The sequence below is a fragment of the Odocoileus virginianus genome, chromosome 6, assembly GCF_023699985.2.
Source record: "Odocoileus virginianus isolate 20LAN1187 ecotype Illinois chromosome 6, Ovbor_1.2, whole genome shotgun sequence".
NCBI lineage: Eukaryota > Metazoa > Chordata > Mammalia > Artiodactyla > Cervidae > Odocoileus > Odocoileus virginianus.
Window position 1 is genome coordinate 67,649,511 of NC_069679.1, and position 15,528 is coordinate 67,665,038.

The 15,528-nt window shown below is 48.4% G+C and overlaps 1 long non-coding RNA gene across 1 annotated transcript; it reads right to left on the reverse strand.

Annotated features, from left to right (window-relative positions):
* Positions 1-6,302: 6,302 nt before the first annotated feature.
* Positions 6,303-14,621, reverse strand: LOC139035521 (uncharacterized). Its single transcript, XR_011488093.1, has 2 exons — positions 14,555-14,621; positions 6,303-6,641 (listed from the first exon to the last, which is right to left on the reverse strand). It is a non-coding gene; the product is annotated as an uncharacterized lncRNA (long non-coding RNA).
* Positions 14,622-15,528: the final 907 nt, after the last annotated feature.

A 15,528-nucleotide genomic window follows, 5' to 3' on the forward strand; every position in this document is an offset into this window, starting at 1 on the left:
AGTGACTAAACAACAACAACTACAAGTCACAGAATGTTCACCCCAGGAGCCAGCTCAGATTTCTTTGAGTCCAAATCCCCATTTGACCAAAGAGAAGTGACCTGCACCAAATCACAGGGCCCAGTAACCATGGGATTGTTAGCCTATATCTGGTACTTCATCCATGTCCCAGACACATTTTTATAGGAGGTTCTAGAAGGAAAGAAGGCTCTGATAGGTATTTCTTTGTTTCTGAGGAAGCTGCAATCCCTGCTGATAGATGTTGAGCTGATGTTTGGTCATCTGTGGGGACAGGAAACTTGTCGTCTACGAGGAGGCAGCCTGTGAAAATGTTGGTCAGCTCAGACTGCTGTCTAATAACTCTGCCTCTGCAAGCTGTCCTGCCTGTGTTTCACAGGTTGGGGTGGGACCTAGGAGAAGAATTGGGGGTGGGGGGCAGGGAGTCTCTGAAGGTGGACATAGGCTGTCCTGCTTTGGGAAAAGAACTCAGATGTCTTGGACATCTGAGGGTCCAATGTAGCAACCTAGAAAGACCCTCTCAGCTCTCCTCAGTAGGCCCCACTCCCTTCCTGTGTCTACACCACAGACAGACGCTCCCTTCTGCACGGTGTCTGTCCACCACATACTTGTGCTTGTTCACTTTGCCTTCTGGAAATGCAGACCCAATAGCATTTGACTCACTTCAGAGCAAGAGATCCTTTCCTGGAAGCCTTAAGGTGCATGATCCCCAATGAGAGTTGTACCATCATTGTGGGACCGAAAGAAAGAAAGGAAAAGAAAGTTGCTGAGTTGTGTCCAACTCTTTGCAACCCCATGGACTGTAAGCACACCAGGCTCTTCAGGCCATGGAATTTTCCAGGCAAGAGTACTGGAGTGGGTTGCCATTTCCTTCTCCAGGGGATCTTTCTGACCCTGGGATCGAACCTGGGTCTCCCGCATTATAGGCAGATGCTTTACCATCTGAGCCACCAGGGAATCCACCTGTGGGATCGAGGTGTTCAGTGATTTTTCGTGGCGTTTTTTTTTCTTACAGATGCATTGCAGTGAAACAGCACTGGTTCGGACTAATACAGGTTATGGCTAGAGAGCCTCAGGCATCACGCATGCCCAGCCTAATAGTCTTATTACTCTCCATCCTGTGGAATAAATCATAATCACAGCTAACAAAAATCTTCTCTGGGAGAGGTGTGGCTTGCTCTACTTTGAGAAGTAGATGGGCCTCGTGTATAAACAGCATTTTGCCTGTTGGACTATAAATGGTGTGGGAGTGCTCGGAAACAGTTTGTTCTTTTAGTGGATTACCAGTTTCCCCATGAAAAAAAAAAAAAGCTGTTTCACAGAATTTGCACACTCTTCCTTTGTATGCAGTAAGGGATTTTATATCAGCCAGCCTGGAAGGGTCAGAACTCTGGAAGCTTTGCTGTGCTAAAGTCATCAACCCTGGCAATGATCTCTGTTATAGAGAGGTGGGGACAAAGAGGAGCTGAGTATTTTCTGGAGAGATTTGAAGATAATAGTACATTAGCAAAAGAAGGAGATGCTTCCAAATTTTCAAAATTAGTTAAGGAAAAGGTATTTACAACCACAAGACCTGGTCAGCAGAGAACAAGGACGTGCTAATGGAGGAGAGCCAGAGGAGCATCCAGGTGGGAAGAGACGAGTTTAAAATTGTTTTCCTTCTATAAGATTCCCATTTTCCCCCCGAGGCAGTCAGTTTTGGCAGCGTCCCCCACCACCTCCCAAATTTCATCCATCCAGAGACCTGGTAAAGAAAGTATCCTTCACAGGGCTCCCCACCCATTCCCAGACCCCACGCGGGGTCTCCCCACAAGTCTGCTGTCTCCTCTCCACTTCTGCTTTATCCTGTGCTCACCGACCCCTGATGACCACACCCACAGGTCACTTCCGTGCTTCCCCTTCCTTGCCAACAAGTCAGATAGTCTGCCATGCTCTGGCCTGGCAGTCAGCACCCCCATGGCACCCTTCCCATCTCATGCCTTGTCCCTCATGTGTGTGAAGCCAAAGGAGCGTACTTATCAACCCATGGAGTACTTAGAGAGGGCCTAGCATGTCACAGTTATCACTGTAATAACCAGTTCTTATGATGATTTTATTATCTCGCCTTTGCTTGGGCTGTCCCTCCTAATCCCTCTCTGTCTGGAAGGACCCCCCCACACACACACCCTGACCCCCCTCCACACAAAGGGCCCTCCTCTGGTCACCTGTAACTGATGCAGGTAACATTCTTATAGCTGACTGACTCACAATATCCAGTTTCTCTCGCTTTCCAGAATGAGAACCCCTTTGGGTCAAGGACTCTCTCTTGCACTTATTTGTTAAGTCCTTAGCACAGTGTGCGGTACACAGTAGGCGCTTGTTTTAGGCCATGACATTCTTAATAATAATGGTCATTCTACTTTATTATGCATTCCCCATGTGCAAGTTGTTGGGGACTTCTGCTAAGATTAATCTTCACAACACTCCCAATGGGTGTTCTGTTTTATGGGGTAGGAAAGTGAGGTTCAGAGGATGTTTATTTGCCTGAAATCGTAGGTAGTGAATGACAGAGCTGCAATTTGAACCCAGGTTTGTCCACTCTTGAACCTGAACTTGAACTCATAAGGGCTCTGTTATACTCTCATGAAGACAGGGACTGTGTCTTTCCCTAAGACGTGGTTGCAAATTGGCAACCTGAGGGCCAAATCTGGCCCACAGATGTGTTTTGTTTGGCCCATGCAGTGTTTTTTGAAAATCAGGAAATTTTACATCATCATCTACATTTCTGGCTTTGCTGGAAAACCTGGGCGATCCAGTAACCCTGTCTCAGCGCAGTGATACTAGGCTGCTGCTGAGAAGCGGCTGTGCCCTCCTTTCTCTGTCCCTCCCAGACGTGGTCAGCACCAACTATCCAGTTCTGTTCTTCTCCTCCAAGGTGTTGGCACTGGGGGTAGGTCAATTCTTGGTTACACGGGACTGTCTACATAGCGTAGGCTGTTTAGCAACCTTGGTCCTCACCCCTGTAAGTCAATAGTGCCCTGCCTTCTGTGACTTTTGACAATCAAACAAACACCCCCCAAACACTTCCAAAGCCCCTGGTAGGGGGTGCCACACCATCCCCTGTTGAGAACCCTTGGTAGACAACCCCTTACACCACCAGCGCTGGCACACAGTAGGGCCTCAGATAAATAGATTAAGTACACTTAGAATGAAATAGCCATAACCAAATGGTTACACATGTGAAAAGTTCCCATGAAAAAGGAGGCAGAAAAATGAAGTAATTAAAGCATTTTAAAAAATATAAATTATCTGGAGCAAATTTAGCGCATTCCCCTAAACACCTGTCCAACAGTGGGAAAAAAAATTAGTACTAACACGTTCCCGTTGAGGCATTCCCATTCTGCATGCCTCGGTTCCCGCTGTAATGTTAATTGGTTATGGTTTTCTCTGCTTCTAGTCCTTACATGTAACAAGAGTTACTGTGCAGCTGTCAACCAGACACCACCCAGAAAGGCTGCATTTAAAGGGAAACAAGCAGAACTAAAATCACAAGTGGCCTTTCTTCAGAGAAACATTGTCAATACTAATCTTGCCTTTTGTTCTAATTATAAAAATACTATATGTTTACAGGAGAAATTTCAGAACATGGTAAAGTACTAAGAGTAAATAAAAATCACACATTCATCACCTGAAGATAATCATTATTTATATATTTTTTGTATTTCCTTCCAATCTTTTTTACCCCCCATGCACATATTTGTGTTGTTGTTTTAAAAAAAAAAAATTTGTTTCTTTTGGCCCTTAGAAAAATTGGGATCTTATTACTTATAAAGTTTTTCTTGCTATCTCATGGCTGAACCCCTAATGAATTCAACCTATCCCCTTTTGTTAGACATAGAGTTGGTTCCCAGCTTCAGCTTTTAAAAGCAGCACAGTAATGAGCTTCCTTACTGATAAATCCTTTTGGTTCACTCTGATTGCTTTTATAGAAATTGTGATGTGCCCACCCATACAGAAAGACCTTATCACCTCCACTGGGAGATAATGTTGGCTCTGGATCTAGAGAAGATGGGTAAAGAGTAGATTAAAGTTTGGTAAGGAATGTCCAGCATTCCCAGGTGGCACTAGTGGTAAAGAACTTGCTTGCCAATGCTGGAGACATAAGAGACAGAGGTTTGATCCCTACGTCGGGAAGATCTCCTGGAGAAGGGCATGGCAACCCACTTCGGTATTCTTGCCTGGAGAAACCCATGGACAGAGGAGCCTGGACGGCTACAGTTCACAGGGTTTCAAAGAGTCAGATATGACTGAAGTGACTTGGCATGCGCACACACAAGAAATGTCCAGGCAGGGAAAAGCCCATGTTTTTAAACTTGCACCTTAGCATGGCCAAAGCCAAACCATCTGCCGGGAACAAGGGGAGTGGATGTGGGGTTGGGGACTTGGGTTTGGAGTTCTCACCGCAGGAAGCAAACAAGGGCTTAACCAAAGGATGAAAGCTGTTGGCAACACTGAGAGCCCAGTTGAGGTCACACCATGGGATTTAGTAACAGAGTCGATTGGCACAGACACACAACTCTCTCCAGTGAGGCTGGGAGACAGAAACTAAGATGGGAGGTGGGGTAAGGGTGGGGATCGTAGGATTATCTCAAGTTTGGGAAATGGCTTGATAGATCATCCAGAGAGCCTCATGCAGTCTTTTCCCACTCCAAATAATAAGTAAAAATAGTCTTTGCAACTTGGCACACAGAACTAAGAAATTATATTTGCCTGTTAGAATGGCTTACAGATCCAGCATGAGCTGAATAGAGCCCCTGAATTGCTTTATGGCATGTTAATAACAACAATGAACATTTTCTACAGCACATCAGTTTACAAATGCTTTATACAATATAGTCCTATTTAGTCCAATGTTTTCGGGTGGAAGTTATTAAGCATGTACCCATTTTGCAAAAGATAAAATTGAGAATGTGATTTATCTGAGCTCAGAGAATGTGATTTGTCTAAGCAGGCAGGTAGCAGCAGTGGCGGTGGGCTCCAGACCAGCATGAAAGACGGAGTTGTGACAGACCATCCATTCTCTTGTATTGTCCATTCTGCCCTTGTGAGATGACATTTGTTGGGAAACAAATGTATCCTAAGCCTATGACTTTGACCTCCTTAGCAAGATGAATTAGCCAGGTGAGCTACCAGGAAAAGCTAGTTCTCTCCATGGTCAGAATGGGCTTAGTGTTCTTCCTATCAGACTGCCCTCCTCGCTGAGCCTTGAACAAATCATGTATGCACAGGACCATACTCTCTGCAGGCAGTTGCTGCACCTAAAATCTCTCCCAAATGTCACCACAGCTCATTTCCTCACCTCTTCAATCCAAAAAAATAACACCTTTCAGTGGTGCCTTCTCTGACCACTTTATTTTAAATTGTGTCCCTCAGACTGCCAACTCCCACCACTGGCACTTCCTGTCTCCTCCCCAGCTTTATTTTTCTCCATAGCATGAATCACCCTCTCTATCCTATACATACTCTTCTCCATCTTCTTGTTTGTTTGTTTACTCTACTAGAATGCAAATGTGATGAGGACAGGATTTTTGTCTGTTTTTTCCCTGCTGTTTCCCCAAGTCTAGACCATGCCTGGGACATGGTAGGTGCTCAAAAATGAACTGTTGAATGAGTAGCAGAAGAGGTATTAGAATAAATAAAGACTTCTTAAGAGTACTAGCGTGGTGACTAGTTCATAATAGGGTATCAATGTGTGTTGGGTCCCTTTCTCTCCTTTCCTTCTCCACTGTTAAATGCTATATGCTCAGCACAGCTATCTTTTTTATTAGAATATAATTACTTTACAATTATATTTCCTGCTGTACAGGGAAGTGAATCAGCTCTATGTCTATGTATATCCCCTCCCTCTTGGACCTCCCTCCCACCCATCCCCAGCCCCATCCCACCCATCAGAGCACTGAGCTGAGCTCCCTGTCTTTATTAACAGGTTCCCACTAGCTATCTATTTTATGCAAAGTAGTGTATACATGTCAATCCCACTCTCCCCTCCCCCCTGGTCTCCACATGTCTGTTCTCTATATCTTTGTCTCTATTCCTGCCCTGGAAACAAGCTCATCTGTACGATCTGGGAACAACCTAGATGTCTAACAACTGATGAATGGATAAAGAAGGTATGGTCCCTATATACAATGGAATATTATTCAGCCACTAAAAAGAACAAAATAGGGTCCATTTGTAGAGACATGGATAGACCTAAAGGCTGACACACACAGTGAAGTTAGTCAGAGAGAAAAAAACAAACACTGTACATTAACGCACGTATGTGGGGTTTAGTACAGTCATCTTTTACAATTAAAATATTTCTGAAAGAGAGAACACGTTAAGCCTTGACATCCAGTCCATAAAGCAGATATTGCAGGGAGAAGCCCACATTGGCCCACAAGAGCAGCGGTCAGTTCACATTCCTAAACCAGTGAGGGCCTAGGTCCGTCTAGCGGGGGGTGAATGTGTGGTCTCAGGGGATGTTTTCAGTGCTGTCTGCGATTGTAGCCAGGCGTGACTCAGTGTGGCCGAAACAGGCGACAGGTGTGGGAGTGAGTCCCCTCCTCCGCCTGCCAGAGTTCCTGGGATGTCTGGTCATCGACCTGTAAGGGAGGAAAAAATATTCCTGCACTCTCTCAAGGTCCCTGGTTGGGCTTGAAAGTTAAAGTGCCAGAGACAGATTAGCAGGTGAGAAGCATACACATTTATTTAATGTAAGTTTTATGTGACACGAGGGCCTTCATCAGGAAAGGGAGACTCAGAAACAGATTATTTTTATGCTAGGTCTGATGAAGAGTGGGCAGTCGTAGAGGGATAGGATAGGGACATGAGGCCAGTGGAACAAACTGAGAAAACTTGGCAAAGCCTCTTTGCTTGGATTCTTCTTGGCGTTCGTTTGTCTTCAGGAACAGATATACTTCCGGTCACAGGACGGCACCCCTCACATGAGGGTTTTATGGGCTGGGTCAGGGGAGAAGGGTCAGGGGGACAGTCAGAGTGACTTTCTTGCTTCTATTGTTTTCTCAGACTCCTTCAGCTTAAAATATTCCATGTCTTAAGTTGCCATATTTGAGGGTAAAGTGTCCAGAACCCCATCATCTGCTGTGGGCTTGTAGAGAGGGTCCCTTCTCTTTGGTGAGGATGCCACTGAGTTACTCACTTACCCACTCACCCCTCACCCCCATTTCGCTTATTCAGTAGATATGTGCTGTGTGTCCACACATGTCCAGAGCCTTCTGGAACCTAGAGAAGTGGTTCTGAAGGCACAGACAAAGGCTCATGGCTCCTGGTCAGGTGAAGGGAACAGACCTCACTCAGGAAAGACCCACCTTCAGGCCTGACTTTCCTATCCTCCTTTTTGAGGTCTCCTCCTTCCCAGGGCCTTGCTTGGGCTGTCCCAGGAGCCAGCGACCTCCCCGCCATCCTCTTATTTGCACCCTTCCTGCATGCCCCCCTCTCCACAGAGCAGCCTGTTCCCTTCCAGTTTGTTCTAAAAGCCCAGATTGGATGGAGCATGGTGGCCCCAGCAGAGCCAAAGGGCTAGACTTGTGGAGAAAAGCAGGCCCAGCTGAAAATGCCTCGTAATCCTGAAGGACAGGCCTACCTGCCCCAAAGGCAGGGGTCAGGTGAGGAGGGAAGGTCAGAGGAGATGGGGGTGGAGGGCAGGCAGGGGACACCCCAGGTGGGGGCTGTCTGAGAGGCGAGGTGGCCAGAAAGAGCAAAAGGGACAGGGAACAAAGAAGGGTGATTCTAGTGTGGGAGACTGGAAGAGAAAACATCCCACAAGGTTTGAGGGAAGTTTTGCTCTGAAGCGCGTGTCAGAACTCACAACATGGCCACCAGGAATGGTGGAGCCATTCCATCAGGACTCACAGGCCTTTTTCTGAATTCAAGTCCAAGGAAAAGCCATCGTTTGGGAGGAATAACTGATTTACACAGATTCTGGGCATAGTTTCAATCTGTCCCTCTCCACTGCCCACCATTCTTAGCCAAGCTCTCAAGACCGCCCCCCCCCCCCCCCCCTGCCCCATTTCAAGGCCTCTGCTCACCACTCCAGCCTTGTTTCCTGTCCCTGCCTGGCCTTCTCCACACACCCCAGCTTCTCACCATCCCCCGAGAAGGCACATGAGTGGCTTCATCACTCATTCCAGCCTGTTCTCAGGAGCTCCGGCATCTTCTTCCTCTTACCATGTTCCCAAACCCTTCCTGGTCTTCATGCCTGCAAGCATCTTCCATTTCTTCCATACGCACCCAGCCTCTCCTGGGAAATTTCCTATAAACCCTCTTGTATGGGATAATTTTCTTGATGGTCAGGACTTAGCTGTTGTGCCATCTAGATTGTAAACTCCTTAAAGACAAGGACTAGGGATTAAAATTCCTTTTGTCCTGCAGAGAGTTACTACCATGCCATGGACACGGAGCCCCTTAGATTGCAGCTGATTGCATCCACTTCCCAGGGCCAGCCCAAGGAGAGGCTGCCCACTGCAGGGGCAGGCAGCAGAGGCAGTCAGCATCCCAAACGTGCCTGCCGCATTTGGATCTGGTGCCTGGAAACAGCTCCAGTGGCCTTGAAGAATTAATACTGCTGTCAGAGGGGCTGCCCTTCAAAGGGTCCTGATAGCTCTTGTTATATTCAAAGTGGAAAAGGTAAGGGGACTGTTCTTGGCATTTCCTGCCTCTCAATTGAGTGAGGACAGATGGATGATTTATTGGGCATTTCCTACCCTCTCCTTCACCATAGGAAACCAGTCCGGAAAAAAAAAAAAAAAAAAGGTGCAAATTTTAAAAAGATGTGTGGCTGTTTGGAGGGTGGGGAGGATTCCTGTGTACCATTAAAGTGAAAAGACAAAACTCTGTAACAGCCTGAAACTCCCATCGAGAACACTAGCCATAAATTTCCACCACACTTTGAGGGCTCAAAGCTCTCAAAAAAGCTGTCCTGGTGCTGGGAGAGAGTTGGGCAGGGAGAGAAAGGCTAGGAAGAGTCATCCTCTCTCACCTCCCCATTTCCAGATGACCAGGCTTGGACTTAGGGTAGGTGGCTAGTTGCCCTGAGCCATCAGCCATCACCATTGAGGACTGGGGGGTATGGGAGCTTCTTAATCTGTCAGATGTTGGTTTCAGTTGGAAACAGTTAAGTATCTCCACCCAACCCCTTCCCCTGAGAGAGAGAGAGAGAGAGAAAGACTGCCAGGGAAAGGGGCCAAGAAGTGGGGGCTCAGCAGATGCAAAAGCTTGGTGAACATGAAGGCTTTGCTTCTCTTCCATTTCACAGCGGGAGGCCTATTCATTTCCTAGGGCTGCCCTAGCAAAGACTCACACACTGATGCTTAAGTGGGTGGCTTTAAACAACAGAAATGCATTCTCTCCCAGTTCTGGAGACCAGAAGTCTAAAGTCAGGGTGCCTGTAGAGCCATGCAAGCTCTCAGGAAGGACCTGTCTCTGCTTCTTCTTAGCGTCAGATGGTTGCTGGAAATCCTTGGAGTTCCCTGGCTGATAAGATGCATCACTCCAACCTTATTCCATCTCCACGGGGCCTTCTCCCCTGCTGTCTGTGTCTCCTCCCTGTGTCTGTCGGTCTCTGTTGTTCTTACAAGGACACCAGTCATATTGAAATAAGGGCCCACTCTCCTCCAGTATGAGTTCATTTTAATTCACATCTTGCTTACATCTGCAAAGACCCTATTTACACATAAGGTCATATTCACAGGTTAAGACTTCAGTATACCTTTTGGGGGACACAATTCAACCCTCAGTAAGAGTCAAATGTTTATTGTCTATGGTTTCATTGGGAAGTCTTAGGTAACTTAACCAGTGGCTCATGCATGTCTGTATATGTGATTTGTCTTTCTGTATAGTGTTTTATATATACATACAAATACCAACATATATGTGCCTGTGTGTGTGTGTATATATATATATAGTTGTTATTGTTTAGTCGCTAAGTCATGCCCAACTCTTTTGCGACCCCATGGACTGTAGCCCCCCAGGCTCCTCTGTCCATGGGATTTCCCAGGCAAGAATACTGGAGTGGGTTGCGATTTCCTTCTCCAAGGGATCTTCCCAATGCAGGAATTGAACCTGCATCTCCTGCATTGGCAGTTGGATGCTTTACTGCTGAGCTACCAGGGAAGCCCGTGTGTGTGTGTGTGTGTTTGTATATATATACACATACAAATACCTATATATAGATATTTACCTATATATACCTATAACGTAATAGGTATTTGTAATATACATATGAACACCCTCAATTTGTATTTGTATAGTGTCATATATATGACACTGTATAAATACATTTGACACTATATGTGAAACATTATATAAATACAAATGACGGGTATTTATGATTTGTATAAGTGCTATGCAACACAATGTAAATAAATATATGACACTATATAAATACACATCATAGGGGCAACTTTGAGTAATGCTCTAATTTTATTAATCTGCAGAAGACCACAGAGCTGCTCTTAGTCTGTTTCCTGTGGTTTTCCCTCTGAATAGACAGTGGGAAAGGTCTGGGTTTGCCCAGCTTGGACTCTGAGGAGGACTCAAGCATGCAGAGTGGACAGAGGCTGCGTGTATCTGCTCGGGTGGCCCCTGTGCCACAGGGCAGCCACTCTGCTGGCCACACTGGGCTCTCCCCAGCTTACCTGTGTGCTCCCTGGACCCAGAGACTTCAAGTGGCTCATCCGAGTCCATGTGGACACCGCAGGAGAAGGAGAAGCTGGCCTCCGCGTACCCAAAGTTTCCCCATGTTCATGCAACCCCACTTCTCTCTCTCTTCCTAGTCCCACTTTTCTGTTGTTGTCATTCAGTTGCTAAGTCGTGTCCCGCTCTGCGACCCCATGGCCTGCAGCACCCCAGGCCTCCCTGTCCTTCACTCTCCCGGGGTTTGCTCACATTCATATCCATTGAGTTGGTGATACTGTAGATAGCATCTCCATCTCATCCTCTAACCACTTTCAGGACTAACAGTCAAATTTTCACTTGCATTACTTCCAGTGAGCATGCCCAGATGTTATAGGTGGTTACCAAAATAGCACTATTTTCCTTCAAATGAGCTGAGAAATTATTTTCACAGAGGTTCTACCACGTGCCAAGTTTAAAGTACTCTGTGTTCAGTTGTTTTCAAGTTGTTGGTGAGTTGAGGAAAAACTCTTCCAATTTTATAAAGGATTTTTCTTTTTTTCATTTCCTCAAACTCCAAACTGATCAAAAGCTTAATCTCATTATCTGGACACAGTGGCCTGCCCAGGATTGTCTTCCATCAATGAGTTGGGGACTCAGGGTCTCTCAGGGGCGGCCTCTCTCCTAAGCTTCTGAAAATGACCTTCAGCAGTGCTAGGATGTCCTTTCCTTTGCCCCAAGTGGCCTACCTGGGTGTCCACCACGTTCTTTCTGCTTTGCAGGCTCTCAGCTTTCCCTTCTGAAAGCCCTAGGGCCTGATTTACTCTCCATCCTGTTTGCTGGGATCATCCAGCAGGAAGTGGCCAGATTCAGGAATGCCTTTTAAAATGGGGTTCTGGAGTCACTCTACTTGGAACTCTTGCTGGGGAATTTTTTTGCCAGGGCCTTCGCCTCTCCAGGACTTTCAGATGGACTGGCAGAGGGACCACGTCGCCTCCTACACCTTCCTGTGGCAGTGCTCACGTCCGCTCAGCCCAGTCTCCCTGTTTGAGAGTGCCCACCCCGGGACCCAGATAAACTCCCAGCTCTTTGCACGGCGCCTGCTCTGCAGCCTCTGAACCACAAGAGGCAGAGTTCAGTGTGCTGCTGTCTCGTTTCGGTGTGGCTACATCTGGCTCGTGTTCAGTACATCGTAATTCATAAAAAAGCCTAAGCTATGGGCCTCAAACTTTAGGGAGCATCAGAACCCCTTAGGGAGCTTGTTTAAAATGCAGATTTACAGTCTCACTGCTGAGAACCTTAATGAGGTTTACAGCAGTGCCTGGGAATCTGCATTCTCGAAGCACCCTAGAGAATCCTGGTGCTGATTGTCTAACTGCATGCTTGGATGCTTGGCCAGCCTGGCTGACTTGGGGCCTCTACTCTGCAAAGCGCCACCCAGGGCACTTAGAGGAAGAGGCGACAAGGAAGAAGGAAAGACCGGAAGTGTGAGAGTACGGACTGAGGCACAAATATACACCAGGTGGGCATGGGCTTGGGGCTGGGGAGCTGGGTGGACAGAGGGCAGCTCCGAGCGTGATGGCTCCAGGACCGACACTGCAGGGCCCTGCATGGAAACACAGCTGGGGCGGTGACCGGAGAAGCCCGGACGCTTTCTGCAGGTGTGGGACAGGCTGTCAAGCCCGATGAAGGAATTGCTCTCCTAAATGCCGTTTGTGAGAAGGGGGGGCTCCTGCAGCTTCTCCCCAGAGTCAGCCCCGCATGAAGAACAAAAGCCCTGGCTTTGGACTCAGCCTGCCTAGGTGATTGTCATTGTCCAGTCTCTCAGGGCAAACTTGAACAGGCTACCTACTGTCGCTGCACCTCAGTGTCCACCTCTGGAAAAGGAGAACAATAGTACCTGCTTCTGAGGGTAAGCCTCTGAGAGGCTTAAACCTGAGATGATATGTACAAAGTCCCGAGCTGTCCTGGGAACAGCGAGGGCTCCGTGACCCTGGGCTATGGCCTTTGTCCTCACCACTGCCCGTCTGCCTTGAAGCACATCTCCAAAGCTGCCTTTTGCAGAATTGGGCCACATGAATGGTTTGGATGGTCCATGAGTGTCTTTGTTCCCCTATTACTGGAAAGCCTTTGGTTTCCCCTTTTCCTCCCTCTGAAGGCCCTTGACACCCTGCAAATGCCAGTTTGAAATAAGCAACGCCTACAATGACACCCGCCTTCCTCTCCAAGTGACCCCACCTCACGGAACATGGATACCCTCCCAGTGATATTGAAGGAAGATCTGCTCAACAGATGGGGGCCAGAACTCTGCAACCGAAAACTGCAGGTTTGAATTCCAAACCTCCGCCTGCTGAAGGCTGTGTGATCTACAAAGTGATATAGGGAGTTCCAGGTTGGAATCAAAGACTCCCGAGCAGATGGAGAAAGGAAAGGCACAAACGCAGGTCCAGACGGCCCCCAACTAACGCCTCTATGCCTCTGCCACCCCGGGGGGGGGGGGGGGGGAGGAGGGGTGAGGGGTGGTAGCGGTACTGGTCTCAGCCTTGAAGGACACTTTGCCCCAGTTTCCCCCTACAGGGTGGAGCCAGCACACGTGTTTCACTGCATGGTAAACTAGCTCCTTTTGCAAGCAGTGCAGCATTGGGAACACTATCAGTAATGGTTCTTTGATCTAATGATCATCTGTGAGCACCTAAGAGATGCTGTAGCTTTGTAAATAAAAGATCTCAATTTGTCAGGATAACCAGGTAGCCACGAAGCAGCTGTCCTCCTGCCCCCTCGTCAGTAGACATGTCTTAAAGGTCAGCGATGCTGTTTTGTACTCATCTGGTACAAAAGCCCAAGGTAAGATAGCCCAAGGTAAGTATCCCTGGGCCAGACAAGTGAAAAAAGAACAAAGTGACATCTCTGCAAGGGAGACTCAAACCCATGGAGCATTTTCTAGATCGAGAACGGTGCCTCCACATCCAGACACCAGTTACGTTGCTAACGAGGAAGACCCTCCTCTGTGTTCCATGAAAGGAACCAAGGTCCTGCAGGGTTCACAGTGGGGCCCCCTGGGGCCAACCCCCTCCCTTCACTGGGGTGGCTCCCTGGTGAGTGGGAAGACGAGGCTGGGAGAAGAGCCAGGGTGTGCTTCGTTGACTCTGTGGAGTTCAGAGAGGGCTTCCCATTTGACTTGGCGAAGGAGAAAAGTCCTTTATTTCCCCCTAGCTTTGGGGCCTGCCAGCCCCACGGCTGAGGGAGGGGGCTGCCCCCCTTCCCTGACTCCCACACCGTGACTTGCAGAGTTCCGTGAGAAGCCCCATCCAGAACGGGCCGGGCTGGGTCTGGGACGTGCCTGTTCGGTCCCCAGAGCACACTCATGCGCCCCCCTCCAGCCCAGCCAGGCAGGCCTTCCCAGAGATCCTCCCAATCTGGTTTTTTCTTTTTCTTTTTTTCCCCTAAGACCAGAGCCCAGTTATTTACCCAAAGAAAACAGGGAAGTGACAAGGTAACAGAGTACACATGTTGTGAAAATATGCAGGCTGAGGCCGAAGAAAAGAAAACATTCTTCCATAAGTAGCTGCCTTGTTAATTCATTTTTTTCCACCCAGATTAGAACCAGCCATTTCTTGTGCTCCTTCAAGCACCTTCTGTGGTTTCCTAACAGCTGCCTGCAAGGGGTGAGATTTGGCTTGAAAAATGGGCCATCGGTCATGCTTCAGGGGCAGGGCAGAAACCAAAATTCCCAGATTGCTCAAATTCACTGCTCCCTTTTTAGAGGGGAATGAAAGAGGGAGAGGTGGTGGGGAGAGGATTGTATAAACTCTGAGGCGTCACCTGATTTTCCATAAGACACGACAGCTCGGTAATGAACCGTCCTTGGGACCGGCTTTCTTACCTCCTCTGAAGTCGGTTTCCGACCCCTGGCAAGCCTGCGCTCTGCAGCCTTGAGGAACAGCCATGGGCTGATTCTCGGCAATTAAAAATAACATTGGCCCTGATAGAAGACTCATGGGTGCCCCCCCTCCCCGCTCCGCCCGCCCGCCGTATGCGCACCCGTGCACACACACACACACACACACACACACACACACATGCCTTCTTCATTCCGTGCCAAAGATCACTTTCCCAAACCTGTTTGAAACAGCTGGCCGCATCCGAGGAGCAGGCTGCAGCCCTGAGCACCCCGAGTGGACCCGGGAGCAGCCAGGGTTATTAACAGCATTTGCTCGGCCTGGTGTTTGGGGCAGAAGAAGGGTGATCTGCTCCTTTCGGGGTATTTGGCCATCATGGTTTGGAGCCTGATTTTTCCTCGTTGGATACTTTAAACCTCAGGGCCAACAGAGAATGGCCGAGACGGCCTGCAAACCAGCTCGCCCGGCCAGTATCCCTCAGTACGAACCTTCATGTTTCTCATTTTTTCCCTCCTCAATGTTCCCGCTCGACTTCTCGGCCTGTGGGCGTTGGCCCATCGCTTGGCCCGGCTCCTCACAGGAGAGGTCACACCGCAGAGGCCTGGACGGCCCCTGTTAGCATTGCTGTGGCACTTTCTGTTAACCGGAGGCCTCTGGAGCCGGGCGGTCCACCCCAGCGTGGGGCAGGCCTGTGAGAGTATGATGTGTTCCCGTTTCCTAGACAGGAGGCCCGTGCAGGTCTGAGGGGAAGCTGGGCTTAGAGGAGCCTCCTCACGCCTTCCTTACTGCCACAGAGCTCGTCAGCTCCCCACCACCAGCATCCAGCAGCCTTGACCTCAGGATGGGTGGAAATCCTACTGTTTCCCTAGAGGGCTTGTCACCACCACAAGGCCCCTTCCCAAGAGCTCAGGAGTAGGCTGGACTTCAGGCCTGGAGTGGCCTTCCTATCAGGTGTGTT